The 18,554-nt window shown below is 32.2% G+C and overlaps 1 long non-coding RNA gene across 1 annotated transcript; it reads left to right on the top strand.

The window, feature by feature from the left end:
• Positions 1-5,168: 5,168 nt before the first annotated feature.
• On the top strand, positions 5,169-13,078 carry LOC143085649 (uncharacterized). Its single transcript, XR_012981395.1, has 2 exons — positions 5,169-6,554; positions 6,624-13,078. It is a non-coding gene; the product is annotated as an uncharacterized LOC143085649 (long non-coding RNA).
• Positions 13,079-18,554: the final 5,476 nt, after the last annotated feature.

The raw sequence follows: 18,554 nt of genomic DNA, 5'->3' as shown, positions 1-18,554 counted from the left end.
ATGCAATCAATGGAAGCTATTTTTTATAGTAACATATCGTTTTTCAAAGTTTAAAGAATTGCCAATTGGATCAATAAGTTTATATCAATTTATACTTATATAATAGCAATAGAGGTTTAACAAATGTATACTTGATTTACACACTCCGAAGTTCCACATAATGCACAATAACTATAGTTTAACACGATCCTTTATAAGTTTAAAGGACAAACATAGCTCTATTCAAACAGATAAATACATGGTTTAAAACAAAGACGACACATTTGATAAATATCAATGTTCGGTTAGTTAGCTCCACGTATGGCTACCAGGGTGATTGTCGTCAACGTAGTCTATGTCCGATAAAACTGGATTTAAGGGTACAGGAAGATGTCGGAGCAAAAATGTCAAAAGCAGAAAATTAAAACTGGAGCAAAATAATCTAGCTATTGGTTGAATATTGATTCAAAATGAGTAGATCCAGACAACTTTCGCGAGAGAATTCGTCTCTGAATTCACACATACCGAGTAAGACTTTCACTTTTGGAACTTGCGATCTATGTTCAAGACAAACTGGAGACCATTTCTGTATTCAGTGCAACCAATATTTATGTGACCACTGTCAATCTATTCACCTAAAAAGTACCGTTTCTAGAGGACATAGGATAAAACCTCCAGAAGTACTTTTAACTGAAGCTAAGCGGCGTCAATGCGAGCTTCATCCACAACAAGTGATAGAAAATTATTGTATGGAATGTTCTCAATTTTTGTGTAGAAAATGTTTAAATGGTATTCATAAATTCCATAAGTATAGGTCTTTACCTGCCGCTTCTGAAATCCAACAAAATCTTTTAAAAGACTTTATTGAATATGTTAACAAAGAGACTGAGGTTTTACAAGAACATATAAAAACTTCAGATACATTTCAAAAGACTTACCAGTATAAAGAAAAAGAGAGAGTAGCAGAAATAAAGAAAGCACAAGAAGAACTAAAATCCAGAATAGACGCTGCCGCTGATGAACTCATTAATGAAATGAAAGAACGAAGAGATGATAATCTCAAAGAAATGGCCGAAAATAGAAGTATGCTTGCAAAAATGACAGAACATGGAAAAAGATTAAAAATGCGATGCCAACAGACTATAGATGAAATTGACGAGCAAGCCGCCCCTTTAATGACTAAAGGTTTAGTTAAAGAAGTCTGTAATTTCCAAAGTCCAACTAAAGTACATTTAGGGGAATACCCAGTATTCAAACGAGCCCTCCACAATCCAGTAGCTGTGCGTCAAATGCTAGGATCATTCCGACAACCGTAAGTAAACGCCTTTTGGGTTTAACGATAATTTGCATATTAGTATGATTAAGAAACAAACAACTACTTAATAATTTAGATTGGTACGATCTAGTTGTCTAGTGTTGATAATAAAAGAAAATGTATGAGCAAAAGCAAACTAATATGTATACTATATATTACATAATAATTTCCTTACTTATTGATAAAAACAACAAATACGTTTTTGGTAAGTACATATAAGTGAAAAAAATGCGGAATCATTAATCATACTAGGTGCCAGCCCATCAATTCAAAATCCCTATCAATTCTACAAAATTTGGCAATTTACACAGCTTTCTCAATACGTTACCTTACGTTTAACTTCATAGAAACCAGGTATACTGAATTACCCATGTATCGCCTGTCTACATGCCAATTTTCAACCAATGTTTAAAGTCTTCAAAGATCTTTCGGAAGACATAAACTTCTAAAAATAACCCCTGGTTTTCTGTAAATCTTAAACTAGTATAATATGGAGCGCATCAATCCTCAATTTTTAATGCAAAATCTTAAACAAGTTAATTTTGGCAACAATGGTCTATATGTATTTGTCTTTTACCAGTAGGGCTAATTTTACAAACGTTTCAAATTGGAGGGAGTGAATTCGTGGAATGACACCTAATATTACTCGTCTTCTGTTCTATAATCCTTATATATAAACGGTAATGCTCTAATATAATTTGGCTTCAGTCTGTTTTTTACTGTCCAACTATTTTGTTTCATTTTCAATGCCCTTTGCACAGGACACCACTAGAATAAAGAAACCACATCTTTTTTACATGTTCCCAGTGAGACAATGCAAGTGAAAGTTACGGATAGTAACTTGTAGCACGTTGAACTGTTAGCCCTATAATTATCATTATCAGATGAATTAATACTGTAGCTGTTATTGCTATTATGGCATATTGAAATTATTTAATATACTAATACATTTAGATTGTCAAAGCGATCATTCTTAGGAAGCCGTATGATAAAATCTCATTAAATAGAGGACAAATTGAAATACACGTCGTTTTTATATTTTAATGACATTTTAAATGCTCATATACTAAAACAAAAAATGTACAAAATAGTAACTCTAACAGATGTTAGTGACCCTTATACCCTGACAAGACCTATTTTTTATTTACTATATCATTGATTATGAAATTCTAAAATGTGACAACAGAGATATAAACATTCGATCAAAGATAACATGCTAACACATTTGTACGATAGACGCATATTTCTACGATATAAACCTCATTAGTGAAAAGTAAGATCACACAAATATTGAACTCCGGGGAAAATTAAAAACGGAAAGTCCCTAATCAAATGGCAAAATCAAACGATAAAACATATCAAACAAGTGGACAACAACTGTTATATTCCTGACTTGGTACAGGCATTTTCAAATGTAGACTGATTTATAAACACAGAATTGAAATTAATCAAAGTTACTCGTGCATAAATAGGACGTAACATTGATTTTACTTTTATTCTTTTGTGCTGCATCACATATTCTTTAATAAACAAACAAAAACAAAAATATTTACACACAGTTTGAATAAACAATAGACAGTGAAATGCACAGTATACAGTCTTAAATGCTGCCGTTGGTAAGTTTCTTTATATAAAGATACAAATCTGGTTGATGAATTAACTTACTGTTATTTCCTATCTTGAGAATTCACATATAATACATATATAATAACAAAATGTAAACAAACTTGTCCTTTCTATTTCAGAGTACGAAATCAAGACATAGAAAGTAGAACAACTTGCAGATTAGCACTTCCATTTGGGATGCTATTATGATGTTAAAACTGAAGGATAGTTGCTTGTGAGAAATGAATTAAATAGAACCCGTAGAAGTTGAATTGGAAAAAAAGTTGTTGGATATTTTTCTTATGCATGGAAGAACAATAAATTTGAATGTCACTTTTTAATTGTTTACAAATATGAAAGATATTGTTTTATGAGTATTGTGCGAATGAAAATCATGTTTGTAGTATTTTATATATATATATCTACTTTTAAATCATTTGATCAGATATAAATGATCTATTTTTTTAATTTTGTATCGAGGTTAATCAGGAATGTAGATACAAATCAAAACAAGGGTGAACATAACTGACTTTGGGGCATCCACATCGTTACCAAATATTTTATAATGCTTGTCAGTGGATGAGCAGCAAAGCAACACTAGCCAACATAAAGGGTTTATTGTTTTGTTTCCACGAGCAAGAACTCATCCCAAGAACCGGTCTGAATATGTCTTAAATAAGGAAATGAAATTAAAAGCATCTGTTGATCATGTTTATAGCAAAATCAACTTTTAAGGATCAATTCGTCTACAGTGATAACTACTTTTCAATACTTAGATGGTTATTTCGGACCGAGTTTTCTTGTCAATGGTCTATGGTTTGTACGCGTTCTCTCGCTTTCTCAATCGTTAAAAACTGGCCACTATTACAGGATTAAACACATTTTTTCTACAGGTTATTGATGTATAAACCAGGGAGATTAACTCACAAACTGAATAAAAGTCCGAAGGACTTGTTATGTAAAGTTTGTGAGTAAGAACCCGGTTTACACATCAATAACCTCTAGGAAAAATGTGTTTAATCCTTATAATTCTCGACATTTATTTACATTTTTGGTGTAAGAGGCTACTGTAATCACCATCACATGCCTCACAACTGTCAGGTCGTGACTAAGGAGTTGGCCGCCATATTGACTTTCATCAATGTTCGATAAATGCAACGAAATTTAAAATAAAATAGCAGCTATCTCATAAACTTAATTTTATGAGATATTATACGAATTTGAAGCGTACACGTAACGAAATAATCATTACCTTGAAAGATTTCATTCGTATGACGTCGTGTTTTACCATGACGTAAATTCGCCAAATCCTTCATGAAGTTTCGCAGAATTTTATTTTTATTTTATTTTCGGAGCTTTAGTGCATCTATTTAAGTTATGTTTTGTTATATATGCATTAGCATAGAAACAACTGTTGTGCATTTGTTATTTTAAAATCTCAATTTGCCGAAAATCCCAGTATCCCTGCAAAAATATGTATCGCGTATGTTTATAGCGTGTTGTATAGTACACCACTGTCCCGCGTTAGGGGAGGATTGAGTGCCTTCAAACATGATTAACCCCGCCACATTATGTAACTGTGTGCCTATCGATTGCTAAGAATCTGCTATTCAGTAGATGTCGTTGTAACTGTTTATCATATTTGATTTTCGTTTATTGTTTTTTTCATAAATCAGATCGTTAGTTTTCTATCTTGAATTGTAAAAAGCATTTTGTTTTTCGAATAATGACATATCGTTGCTAACCATCTACGTCCTTTGGTCTTATTTTCATTGTCAGTCATAACACATATAATGATTATTTAATCAGAATTCAAGAGAATGAATCAAAGTTTTGTAAACAAATTCCACACGAAATATAGACATGAAAGCGCGTTTAACGCAATTTTCCAAATAATTTGCAGGGGTCATAACTACCGCTAAAAGATGATTTGATGCTAAATATGCAGTTTGTCAAATAAATTCCGAGATATTCCATTGATACAAATTTCATAATAAAAATCATAGGAAAAATATAATCAGAAAACACTTAAACACTGCAATTTTCAATATGAATTACATCATCAATAAAAAGAGGAGAAAGATAACATGGCATTACTGACGAACTGACAAAGCCATGGCAAAAACTAAAGGCAACAAAATGAAAAAATGTTCGCAAGAAAAATGAACACCGCCATCAATTGAAGGCACTATTATGTACTCCGCAAGGGTAAGATGGTTCTACTTCACCAGTGACACTTTAGGCACAAGTCACAACCCTTGAAAATGTGACAATATGATGGCTTAAAATGTATATATAAATATATATTATATATATTTATATTTATATTTAGGATTATATATTCTCAAAAATGTTTATTAAATTAAATAAAATTCAGGGGAATATCTATTAAGAAAAACATGACCTTGTAAAAGGTTGTTCAATTGACCTCTAGGTTATATATATATATATATAACATGTTTACATTCAGACCAAGTAGTGACATGTAGCAATTAGTTAAAACAATGGACATACGTGCATTCTTTGACCATCAATCTCCAGGTTGGTCAAAGCATGTCAAAACATGTCAATTAGAGACAACTTAATAGATATTCATCCCTGTATCTTTTGATTTAAGACTATAATGGTCAAATTAATAGAAACCTTGACACCTTATATTCTGTATATAAACTTGTGGATTTTATTGTATGAACACACCGGCTCAGGCAGGCTAATAAACGATAACAAATTCCATCTTGTTATAAACTCTTTTTGGTTAACCGTGACAGGACGAATTCTGAAAAATACTAAGGTACGTGTGATATTTTATTTGATAATCTTAATTATTATATTCTCAAAAAAATGGCTGAACAAGAATTTAATGTAGGGTTAGTTTTTCAAAATTTAGCAACACAAGTTCAAGGTCTTACTCAAAAATTAACTGCAAACGGTGTCAATTCGATAGTTGAAGGCTTTGACGGTTCAAATTCAGAAAAATATTCTCAATGGATTCGATCTATAGAAAAATATGCAATGATAACAAATTTAGGTCCGAATGATTGTAAAATGATATGTTATCAAACATCTGTAGGTCCAGTAAGCGATTTCATTGCTAGGTGGTTAAGAGAAACTGATCAGGTGAATAATAATTGGGATAATCTAAAAACTCAATTGAATTTTCGTTATGGGCATATTCCTGATGCATCATATGCATTTGAACTTTTGAACAAGGTTAATCAAAAAATTGGCGAAAATGTTCCCATATTTGGAGAACGAATTTTAACGTTAGCAACAGATGCTTTTAGAGGGCAAGATATCAATCAACCAATAGTTCAACTTCAATTAGTTAACTTTTTCATAAATGGGTTGTATCAGGATTATTTGAGAATGAAAATAATGCGTGAAAATCCACAAACTTTGGCTCAAGCAGTAAACTCGGCAATGGCTGAAACACAATTAAGACGAAAATTTGACTTGAAAAAAAATAACGGTAATGAGCGTAATATAACACCAATGGATATATCGCATTACCGAGAAATAGGTGTGAAATGTAGCAATTGTAACAGATTTGGCCATAAGGCAAAATATTGCAGAGATAAAAAATATCATGTCAACGCAGTAAGTTCGCGTGCCGAAATACATGTACCCCGAGGCAATTTTAATGACAATACGATAGGTAATAATGCAAATACATATCCTAGAAGATTTAATTCTGTACAAAACAATTTTAATGACAACACGATAGGTAATAATGCAAATACATATCCTAGAAGGTTTAATTCTGTACAAAACAAGTCTGACTCGACAGGACAACAAAGAAGAACATTCTTCTGTTGGAACTGTGGTAAACCCGGTCATTATGAAAGAAATTGTAGTGCAAGATCAAATGAACAATTTAGGAAACCAAGGGAAAATTTAAACTAAGACGGTCTCTTTATGCTGAAGCCAATAGGGAGACTTTTAAGGGAATTAAGGGAAATAAGAGGTTTGAGAGAAAAATTAATTATAGATATACAAAACCTGTATATAATATATATGAATCATGGTTAAAAAAAATAAATAACAAATCAACAGACTTTAACAATGCATGTTCTAACAATTCTACCTATCACGAGAATAAAAATTATTATAAAAGATTTAACAATCGTTATTCAAAACCGGAAGTAAACAAAGAAAAAATGGCGCGAAATTTCAAATCAAAACCGGAAGCAAATAAAGAAAAAATGGCGCGGAATTTTTCAAAACCGGAAGTAAACAAAGGAAATATGGCGCGAAATTCAAATATACAAAATAGAAATTTTAAAACTTATCAAGAACAAAAATCATTTGAAAATGCATCAGAAAACAAAATTGAAAATGAATCTGAACAAGTAGAAACATTTGAAATTAATTTAGCGGGAAATCCAAATTCTTGTTTGATTAAAATTGCACATATGAAAGTTAGAAGTTTAATTGACAGTGGAGCTTCAGTATCTTTATTGCATAATAAGATTTACAATTCAATCAAGGGATTACCAAAATTAGAAAAAAAGAAAGTCAATTTACAAGGAGTTAACGGGGCTTCTTTAAATGTTTTAGGAAGTATAAATTTAGACTTTAACATGAAAGGAAACAAAATGAATCATACTTTTTATGTAGTATCTGACATGAACAGAAATGCAATTTTGGGTCGTGACTGGTTAGTCAAATTTGGTGTTAGAGTTTATTTTGATTTGGGATGTTTAAGGATAAATAAAACTTATGTACCATTAGTAGAAGATATTCATATAGCTTCAATTGTTAGACTTGCTCAAACCACTGTCTTCAAACCTCAGACTAGTAATATTTGTTATGTAAAAGGTAATAAAAATTATACATTCTCAAGTTCTAAATCTTTTGAAATTTCACCAATTACCAAGGGGCATTTGAGTTATCAACCAGGTTTAATGGTTGCTAATTCAGTTGCAAACATTAATGAAAAGCGTCAAATGCCAGTACTTATAGTTAATACTACGAATAGAACTTATAAGTTTAGAAGGGGCATAGCAATAGGAAGGGCTTCACCAGTTTTAGAAGAAAATGTTGTCTCACTTGAATCTACTCAAGAGCACTCTGAAATTGAGAATGTTTTTGAAACTGATCTTAATGTTCCTGATGTTCATAGGGGTAGGGTGTTACAACTGTTGAATAACAATAGAGATGTTTTTGCTTTTAAGGATACTGAATTAGGTCAAACTGACACTGTGAAAATGAGAATCGATACAGGGGATAATCCCCCGGTTAAATTGAAACCTTATCGAACTCCATTACACAAAAGAGAAATAGTCAATAAAGCAATAACTGACATGTTAGAAGCAAACATTATAAGAAGATCTAATAGTAATTATTCCTCACCAGTTGTATTAGTTGATAAAAAAGATAAAACTACACGCTTTTGCATAGATTTCAGGTCCCTGAACTCTTCTACGTTAGCAATCCGATATCCACTTCCGGTTATCGATGATATATTGACACTTTTAGGGGCTGCAAAGTTTTATTCATTAATCGACCTTAGGGCAGGATTCTGGCAGATTAAGATGGCGGAAGAAGATAAATCAAAAACAGCATTTGTTTGTCATAAGGGACTTTTCGAATTTAATGTTATGCCATTTGGATTGCAAAATAGTCCTGCTGTATTTAGTCAATTAATGGAAATAGTTTTACAAGATCTAAATTTTGCTATCTCCTATATAGACGATATTTTGATATTTTCTGAAACTTTGGAAGAACATTTCAATCATATTCAACAAGTATTTGACAGATTAAGACAACATAATTTGAAATTGAAATTAAAGAAATGTCAATTTTTGCAGGAAGAAACTAATTATTTAGGTTTTAAAATCAATATCGACGGTGTAAAACCGGACGATGCCAAAGTTGAAGCAATAAAAACATTACCAAACCCTGTTACTGTTAAGGAGGTAAGAAGTTTTATAGGGGCGTGTTCATACTATAGACGCTTTATCCCGAATTTTTCAAAGATTTCTATACCTTTAGTTGCTTTAACTAAAAAATATGCCAAATTTCAATGGGATGAGGAATGTCAAAGAGCTTTTGATTTTTTGAAATATAGTTTAACTGTGACTCCTTTATTAGCATACCCAGACTTGAAGAAACCTTATGTTTTATATACTGACGCGTCTAATGATACCATAGGTGCATGTCTTACGCAACCTTGCGAGGAAGAAGAAACTCATTTATCATGTTTAAGAAAAGAAAAACCCATTTACTTCTTATCTCATAAACTGTCAGATACACAGTCTAGGTGGTCTACTATTGAAAAAGAAGCATTTAGCATTCATTATGCATTACAAAAATTAGATCATTATCTTCATGGAGCTGAATTTATTATCAGAACTGACCACAAGCCTTTAAAGTACTTATTGCTTTCGCCACAATGTAACAAAAAATTACAACTTTGGGCTTTAGGTATTGCAAGTTACAATTGCAAGATTGAATGGCTAGCGGGAACTGGTAATACTATTGCTGACTATCTTTCAAGAAGGCCTCCGGGTCAAGAAGGCAATCAAAATCAAAGTGAAACAATTGAAGTAGATATAAGTGACAAGGCTTTTCAAATCAATACTTTGAATTCAAATGAGTTCAATCCAAAAGATTTTGCAAGTTGTGACTATAAAGAAGATGACCAACTTAGCGTCAAGGAATGTACGATTCCTGGTTATGACATGAAAATTGAACAATCTTTAGACATAGAACTTTCGGAAATTATTAATCAAATAAACACAGGTAAGGCTTCAAGAAGTGTTGATAATAAACATATTATTATCAATGATATACTTTATTACATTTCTCACCCTGATGATGATTTAAAGTTAAGGCTTTATGTTCCATTACAATTACGAAATGAGGTAATCAAAAGTTATCATGATAATCTAAGTCATTTAGGAATCGACAAATGTCATGATTCAATTAGACAAAAATATTTTTGGCCAAAGTTATATAAGGAACTTAATTCCTATATTAATTCCTGTGTTATCTGTCAATCTCAAAGTGCAGGTAAAACAAAACCTTTATTACAAATATCTGATATACCACCATTTCCATTTGCTAAGATAGGGGTAGATTTATCTGGACCTTATCCTACATCATTGTCAGGAAATAAGTATATTGTCAGCTTTGTTTGTCATTACAGTGGGTGGCCTTTGGCTTTTCCTGTTCCAAATAAAACTTCGGAAAATGTGGTTCATTTATTAATTGAAGAAATAATCCCAAACTTTTCTGTGCCGTTAGTTATAGTGTCAGACAATGGCGGTGAATTCACCTCTAAAATATTTGAAGAAACTTTAAAAGAATTAAATATAAGTCACATAACAACTTCTTTTTATCATCCACAGGGAAACGCGAAAGTAGAAAGATTTCACAGGACGCTTCATGACGTCATGGCAAAGAAATTGCAAAGTGATGCGTCTACTTGGGACGTATGCCTAAATCAAACAATAGCAGCTATTAGGTTTCAGAAAAATGAATCAACAAAATTTTCTCCATTTTTTCTTTTGTACAATAGAGACCCTGTTCTTCCAATTGATAACCTATTGAAACCTAGAAGGAAATATGTAGGTGAAGATCCGCACAAGATTTTGTTAGAACAACAGCACAAATCGTTCATTTTAGTTCACAGAAATTTGAAAAAGTCTAAAGAAAAACAAAAACAAAACGCAGATAAAAATAGACAAGAAATTAATTTAGAAATTGGGGATCCGGTTTATTTCAAAAATCATTTAAGAAAAAGTAAATTAGACACTAAGTGGAAACCTTATTACCGAATAATTGAAAAAACTTCTCCGGTAACCTTTGTCCTTAAAAACCAATTAGATGGGTCTGTCGCTACGAAAGTCCATTTAGAACACCTTAAAAAAGCTAAGATTGATGAATGGGTTATTCCAACTAATCTAGAAGGTAGGCAATTAAGGAAAACAAATTATGTTGTACCTCCCGAAGATAGTGACGAAAGTGATAGTGAACTTCCGGTCGCTAATCCTCGAGAAAGACTCATAAATCGTTACCGACAAGAACGAGAAACATCTTCCGACGAGGATGATATTCCGCTCGCTGAACTTAAACAAAAAATAGCAAATAGAAACCGACGTGAAAACGAAGAAGACAAATCTTCCGTCACTTCCGGTTCAAGCGAAATGTCGGATAATAATAGTTCTGATGGGTATAATTCAGACCGCAGTCAAAAAATGTCTGTTGATGAAGTTAGAATACCAAAGAAACATAGGCAAACAGTTAAAAAGTCTGAAAAGAAAGACGAATTAATATTAAGTTTTCTCTCAAACATTTCTAGTTATCTTAATAAAATGCACGACTAACATGTCGTAGACGTAGGCTTCGTGATTATTGTTTTTTTTAAATTAAAATATGTGTATATAAAATAATTTGTTTTGATTAATCATTCTAATTCTCGCTTCAGATTGATCGCTGAAAAATTGATTGTTTAGAAATCCTATAAATATCAGTAATCTCTGAATCACAGCTTTGTTTATGAAAAAGGAAGGAAAGTGTTGGTTGGATGTCAAACCTTATTTAAATATTTTTTCAGTCCTAACTAGAGAAAAGTTTATCTTATTAGTTTATTGTTTTTGTATTTGAGTTTATTTTTATTTTTTGTTCTTATTTAAAATAGATAACATATCGATAATTTAATTCTTTCAAATTAAAGCAGTTAGAACTTGAGGACGACTTTGAACTATCAAATTTAGTAAATGTATTAATTCATTTTGTTGCTATATTTATAGGTATTTTGTTATTAATCTATTCTTAAGTTTAATAAAAGGTGTTTAGCCAAGAGAATTTAGTAAAAGAGAGATTCAAATAGTCACACGATACCTTGGTGGCGATCAAATGGTGTCAACTAATGTTGAGGGCGATGGTACTGCCTCCAGAGATGTTAAAATAGCTTCTGCACCATTACAAGAACCAGCCACTAAGAACCATTATCCAGTATTGGATATTGGCTTTGATCATTGGACACAACGCAGACGATTAGATGTACATAAAACTATACGATCACATAACTTATATTGGTAGAGGGAATTGTTCTACAGCATCACAGGTAGATTTGCCTGTAATGTTTCAGCCGGTGATAACTGAGCAACCTAGTCAGGGACTCTGAATTAACAGAGTAGGTAAGCTAGGTCAGTTAGGAGTAAATCAACGACAGATGGTGGATCACATGCAGGTTGGATTTTCGCCGATGGATGGTGGATCATATGCAGGTTGGATTTTCGCCGATGGATGGTGGATCACATGCAGGTTGGATTTTCGCCGATGGATGGTGGATCACATGCAGGTTGGATTTTCGCCGATGGATGGTGGATCACATGCAGGTCGGAGTAATTGCAGTACTTCTAAATGATGGGAATTGGCGTTGCAGATAAACAAAGGGATTGTTGGAGTTGACAACGACGATCAGAGGAGCAGTTCACTGGAGTCGGGGTTATGAAGACGGTCCGCAGTTAATGGTTGCGCCTTTTTCTGGAAATAAGAAGTTCCGATATTTGATGTTACGAACTTAGTTATTCACACAAGAATTGTATGAACTATACATTGCTGAACATTTAGATGTTGTTGAACTTTTGAAATGATTTTGTTTATGAATACTTTTTGTTGTTTTTAGGGAAATTGCGAGCATTCATATTGTCACCGATTTTAACTAAAATATAAAATTATATTTCTTAAGAAAGGGAGGAATGTGACAATATGATGGCTTAAAATGTATATATAAATATATATTATATATATTTATATTTATATTTAGGATTATATATTCTCAAAAATGTTTATTAAATTAAATAAAATTCAGGGGAATATCTATTAAGAAAAACATGACCTTGTAAAAGGTTGTTCAATTGACCTCTAGGTTATATATATATATATATATAACATGTTTACATTCAGACCAAGTAGTGACATGTAGCAATTAGTTAAAACAATGGACATACGTGCATTCTTTGACCATCAATCTCCAGGTTGGTCAAAGCATGTCAAAACATGTCAATTAGAGACAACTTAATAGATATTCATCCCTGTATCTTTTGATTTAAGACTATAATGGTCAAATTAATAGAAACCTTGACACCTTATATTCTGTATATAAACTTGTGGATTTTATTGTATGATCACACCGGCTCAGGCAGGCTAATAAACGATAACAAATTCCATCTTGTTATAAAAATAGTGATCGCTAAAATTTTAGAAATTGTTATGCCAGAGAAACAACTCATTCAAGGAGTCAACTGATATGTAAGATAATCAGTGGCGGATCCAGAAATTTTCATAAGTGGGGGCCCACTGACTGACTTAAGAGGAGGCCCGCTCCAGTCACGCTTCAGTGATTCCCTATAGAAGCAACCAAATTTTTTCCCAAATAGGGGGGCCCGGGCCCCCTGCCCCCTAAATGATAATGTTGACATGATATGTGTATGTTATTGTGTTGATGACTTGTACAGTGTATATTTGTTCTTTTACAGTTTTTAATAGCGATGTAAAAAAACGCTATTAGACAATATGTACTTATACAATATCAATGACACTCAAAATAGAGTGAAGAAGGTGATACATTTTTGTTACACATTCATTTGGAAATCTTTTCATTGTGGCCATTTTCACTATGTTCAAGATGTTTCTATATATCATAGTTTTCAATGCAATTGGCAAATCGGTGAACATGGGCTAAACTCATTATCAATGAGCCATCAATCTGTTTTGAAAATCTATCTTGATTGCAAAATTGACACGTTTTTAATGTGAGTAGTTTGAAATATATTTGAAACAGCAAAATAGGAAGCATCTCTTACATTAAATTCGTGATGATGCTTATCCTTTTTTATGCATACAAAGTTTTAATCATGGTATCTATGATGAGTTTATTGACTAAACTTATTGATTTTTTACAATTGAAAAAGACAATACAAAACTTTGTCAATTTTTTTTTCAAATTCGTTTAATTATTGACAATCGCACGCCAGTCCGTCATCATTTCTTTCAGATATTTCGCATGCCGAGCACTGAATCTGTCCTGGTCGAGTTACTGGACAAATACTGGGAATGTTGCATCCTATGCCTACAAGATAAGTTATAAAATCATTATAAATAATTTACAAAATTTTACGTCAATGAATTATAACATTGCGTTAACTAAATATCTTTGGCTACACATAAATAAGTTGTTATTCATTTGTTTGATGCGTTTGAGCTTTTGATTTTGACATTTGTTCAGGGACGTTTTGTTTTGAATGTTCCTCAGTATTATTGTGATTTTACTTTTCACAGTTTTTTTTATTTCAAAACATATTTGTAGATTTAAAACTGTTTACAACTCTTTAAAATGTTCAAACAACTGCGGATGTTCGACCCCTGGTATGTATAGATTAACGTAGTTGTACTGGCAAAATCTTTCGAAATTTTCGGTCTTCAATAATTTATAAGTTCGTTCTTTAACATTTAAAATCGAGAGTCAATGACGAGTCTATTCCAGACGAAACGCTTGTCTGGATTGCTTATAAGGCTTGTATCTTTGATGAGATGTACGGTTGCATAACTTAGGAATCAATATACAGTATGTTCGTACGTACATATTTTTAAGAAATTGTTTATGTGGCTGAAAAACACGGTACTCACCGGGAACGATTACTACAAGAAAATAAAAATACATACTCTTTAAAAAAACGGTAATATTATCAAACTTGCGAGTTTAAATCGTTGAGGGATGGAAATGTCTGTAATTTTACTGGTGTCTGTGTAGTGTATACAAATTATTCTTCAAATTCGGGATATATTTCTGACAATTGATACGATATTCAACCGGAATTCGGTTTCCTCTCATTTGTAGTAGAGGGCTTCTGCTTATGAACCTATTTTTTTCAATCTAGGATTTGTACCACCTGTATGTAAGTTTTAAGGAAAACATCATATGTGTGATGACAGTTCTCGATTATCCATGTCACAGTTTATCAAGTATATTAACAACTCCATTGTCCTCCAATAGTTTCTTTTTACATCAAAGAATGAAATGTATCTGAGGAGGTAAAAATATGATTGGGACACAAAAAAAAAAAATAGAAAAGAAAATTGATATAGTTGAAATAGTAAACTATTAACATATCTTCCAAGTCTTTTTTTTTTTTTTTTTTTTTTTTTTACATTTGCACATATTTTGTAAACACAAGTAGATACATCATTGATCATACACAAAAATCTTGATTAAGAAAACAAACATACCAACTCCGCAACCTTAAATAAAACAAAAGGAAAGAGTAGCATAAAACAAGAAATGTACAATTTTTATACTTTTTCTTTCTGCAAATTGTAAGTTTGATTGATTTTCTTTTTAACTCCTTTCAAACTAAAGTTCCAATATTTTTATTTTTATTTTTCCATTTGATGGTTAATAAAAGATGATAGTTGGTTTAATTTTGTTGATGGATTAGAATTTTGTGTTGTTGGCTTTGCATTTCATAAATAGTAATACATGTGACTTTCATGGAGAGTTGTCTCGTCAGCACTATTACCAATCGATGTATGACTCTTGAACAGCGATATACTGCTGTTACCTTTATTTATCACATCTTATCATATCTAATAACCATAATAATTAGACATTACTTTCATTATCTGAACCTTTTACTCAGTATTTTTAGGTTTTTGTGTCTTTATGTCCTGACCTTATTTCTCCGTATTCATTTCGTTTTGTAGAAGCTTTTGTTGTAAAGGCCAACCCTTTCTTTTCTTTTCTTTTTCTTCTTTTACGTTGTTAATGTATTCAACCAACGAACTCTTTTTAAATGTACGGTTCAATTCTGATTTTGCAATGCAAATGAGTAATAATGTAAGGATAAAAAAAATTATCATACCAATATCTTTATCTGCAAATAAAACACATGAACTATATATATTTCAGAATAGACTAACAATTCATTAGTCGAAACCTCTATCAAGTCCTCTCCTTCATTCGTGACATCGCCGAGTGCAATTCTTGATTTGTATTTCCTATAAATAAGGCGTAGGGTATCATTAGTTAAGCAGGAACTCCAAACCCTTCTGGAACCCCGCGGTCACTCTTAATTTTATGAAGAACGCTTTGTCCTCAATTTTTCCTTTACCGCAAGACATTGTCCATCTTTCGTCTTCTTATGAATTGGTATTGTATTTCTTTTTATTATTGCATATTAAGATATAAATCGAAATGTGAGCGGTATAATGAAAACAATTAAACATTTAATTTCACCTTTCGGTATATTTATGATGTACTCTCTCTTACTAATAATAGATTCAGTGATCACTTACATTTAATATATCCAAGTGAACTTGAAATTAAAGATACTACCGACACAGATAAATCTGCTTCATATTTAGACCTTCTTCTCGAAATGACTACTGATGGTAGGTTGCATACCAAAATTTATAACAAGCGCGATGATTTTAATTTTCCTATTGTCAACTTTTCATTTCTGTGTAGCAACATCCCAGCGGCACCAGCATATGGAGTATATGTGTCTCCATTGATACGTTACTCTAGAGCTAGCTCAAAGTACGTTGATTTTGTTGAACGAGGAATAATGCTTTCTCAAAAGTTGCTAAGACAGGGCTATGAATGAATTAAATTAAGGTCATCACTCAAGACATTTTACGGTCGCCATCATAAGCTGATTGGCCATTATGACAAAAGTGTGTCACACATCATATCTGATATTCTTCCTCAGTCATAATAACCTTCCATCATTACCGAACTGAACAAAGAAATAACACGACGGGTGCCGTATACGGTGCAGGAAATGCTAACCCTGCCGGAGCACCTGATTTCACTCCCGGTTTTTAGTGGAGTTCGTGTTGTTTCTTATTTATTATTTATAACTGTTGATGTAAATGTCCTTTGGTTTTTTTAGTCTTTGTTTACTTATTGGTTTTGATTGGTATTGTCTTTATCTGAAGTGTTTATATATGTATACGTCTTTTAGATAATTAAAATAACTATCCTCAAATTTGTTTTTCAGAAAGATTTTCTTTAACCAAGCTGTCACATGTCAATGTGTTCGTTCAAAATCAGAGAAATCGTCAGATTGTTCTTATAATATCTCTAAATCGTAATGCTTATATTTCTGTGGTGATTCAGATGTTTACGATCTGTGGTAGCTTCTGTTATTTTGTTTCGTTTGTTCATTTATTGCTTGGAACATTGTTTAAACTAGTTCACCTTAATTTCGAAAGGAATTTGGACTTTGTAAAGTTTCCATGCTGTCTCAGCGGTGTATAACTCTTTATCTATAATTGAACACTGCAACATAACGGCATGAATTTTCTTTTTTCTAAAGCAATTTAACGATTTATTTACCTTTGACGATAAGGGGTACCAAATCAACTCCATTACATACTTCACAAATTGTTGGTCGATTTTCATAGTATTCTAAACAAAAGTATTTACATATTACTAACACTGTAGCGTTTGGTTCCATGTTGTATATACATGTACATGGTTATGTTGAGTATAATTTGGCACCAGCCGTTCCAGGGTTTAAGAGCAAAACACTTGAAGAAACTATCATATAAGAGGATCTCCAAATTTAAGTTTGAGGTCTTGAGGTAATCATAAAGCACAGATGTATCCAGGATCACATGGAATGTGTTAGGGGCGTCACTTAGCATTCGTTGTCTCCTATGTGCTTACATGTCACATGTAGGTCTCAAGTCATCACTTGGCATCCGTCTATCAATATGACATAAGCTGTCGTTTTCCTCCAGGACGAAAGTATAAAACACTACTAATACTTGCAATTATAAAAACATTGATTCATGCAATTCTTTCTTATATTTACTAGAGATGTATAGGTTAAAAAATTGAGAAAAAAAGATGATTTTGAAAAGCAAATAGGATATCATCATACAGCCATGATGGTTGCCCAAAATAAAATTATCGTCTTTACGATGTTTTCGGGGATGAAATGTTCTTTACCTCTAGAAAAGAGAAACAACTCGTGATATATTTAACATTCAGATAACCAATTCAAGGATCGATAAAGCACGATGCGTACGCAGCCATTTACTATATTTTGCATTTTATTGAGAATGACCAGCAATGTAAAGTTTCCGAAATTAATGTTAAAGCAAACAAAATTATGAAATTCGATATCATACAATCTATTTAATACAGTAAAAGAGAAATAACAAATGTAAAAGAGAAACCCTCAGACACATTAAATCTAAAATTAACTAACAACGCCATGGCTAATAAAGATTAAAATAAAACAGACAAACAATATTTCACAAAACACAACAAAGACAACTGAAAACTGGGCAACACCAACTACAACACAATACTGTGGTTAAGATCATGTGCTCCGAAATGTTCAGCAAATACTTCTCCACTTGTGACATTCGTCATATATGTAAGTAGAATAAATAAAACAATAGCATTCTCCTTGTACAGGTTTTGTTCTATTTTTTGTCCTTTTAAGTTTTATCAGCTTATTGCTGACGATACATTATTTGTCAAAAAAACCGCATCCAGTGCAGTAAACATGGTACCATTCATGTTGTTATTACCAAGAGATACAATGAAATTGCTCACGGAAAAAAGGTGGGACATGTGGGTGTTTGTATTTATCGTTGAAACGAACGGCCAACTTCACGCATGAATGTG

This window comes from Mytilus galloprovincialis, chromosome 8 (assembly GCF_965363235.1).
Source record: "Mytilus galloprovincialis chromosome 8, xbMytGall1.hap1.1, whole genome shotgun sequence".
Classification (NCBI taxonomy): Eukaryota; Metazoa; Mollusca; class Bivalvia; order Mytilida; family Mytilidae; genus Mytilus; species Mytilus galloprovincialis.
Note: the sequence above shows the minus strand (reverse complement) of the source record. Positions and strands in the feature narration are given on the sequence as shown.